The 626-nt window shown below is 43.3% G+C and overlaps 1 protein-coding gene across 3 annotated transcripts in view; it reads right to left on the reverse strand.

Annotated features, from left to right (window-relative positions):
* The window catches only part of Pip5k1a (phosphatidylinositol-4-phosphate 5-kinase type 1 alpha), a 60,427-nt gene that overhangs the window by 3,044 nt on the left and 56,757 nt on the right, over positions 1 to 626 (reverse strand). The window lies entirely within an intron of this gene.

The raw sequence follows: 626 nt of genomic DNA on the forward strand, positions 1-626 counted from the left end.
ATTGAACCGCGGTCCCTGTGCTTTGCTAAGCTTGTTCTAAGTAAAGCTTGTTCTAAGTAGGTGCTTTAGACCACTGAGCCATCTCACCAGCCCCATGCCCTGCTTTTAAAGTCCAGAATATATGTCTAATGAATTGTGTAATCTAGGTAAAGCGGTTTCTAAGCAAAGTACTGAAGATGGTATCTCTCTCTCTTTTTTTTTTTTGGCAGAACCAGGGATTGAACTCAGACCCTTGCACTTGCCAGGCAAGCACTTATTCTACTGAGCCATCTCCCTGGCCCTCTGAAGATGCTATCTCTATTTGGGTGGTGGTACTGGGACAGAACACAGAGCCTCACATACAATAAGCACATGTTCTACCACCAGCTCTATCACCTGCTGCTTTGAGACTTATAGTGAAATGGAATGGAAGGAAAACAAATAGAGAGAAAAAAATAAAGAAAAATATTAAATCCAGGGAGATAGCTCAATGGTGTAAATGCCTGCCTGGCAAGCATAAGGTCCTGAGTTCAATCCCCAGTGCCAGAAAAAAATTTAGGGGCCGGGAAGATGGCTCAGTGGAATAAGCACTTCACTGGCAAGTGCAATGGCCTAAGTTCAATCTCCGGTTCCACCAAAAAAAAAAA

This window comes from Octodon degus, unplaced genomic scaffold (assembly GCF_000260255.1).
Source record: "Octodon degus isolate 3935 unplaced genomic scaffold, OctDeg1.0 scaffold00048, whole genome shotgun sequence".
Taxonomy (NCBI): domain Eukaryota; kingdom Metazoa; phylum Chordata; class Mammalia; order Rodentia; family Octodontidae; genus Octodon; species Octodon degus.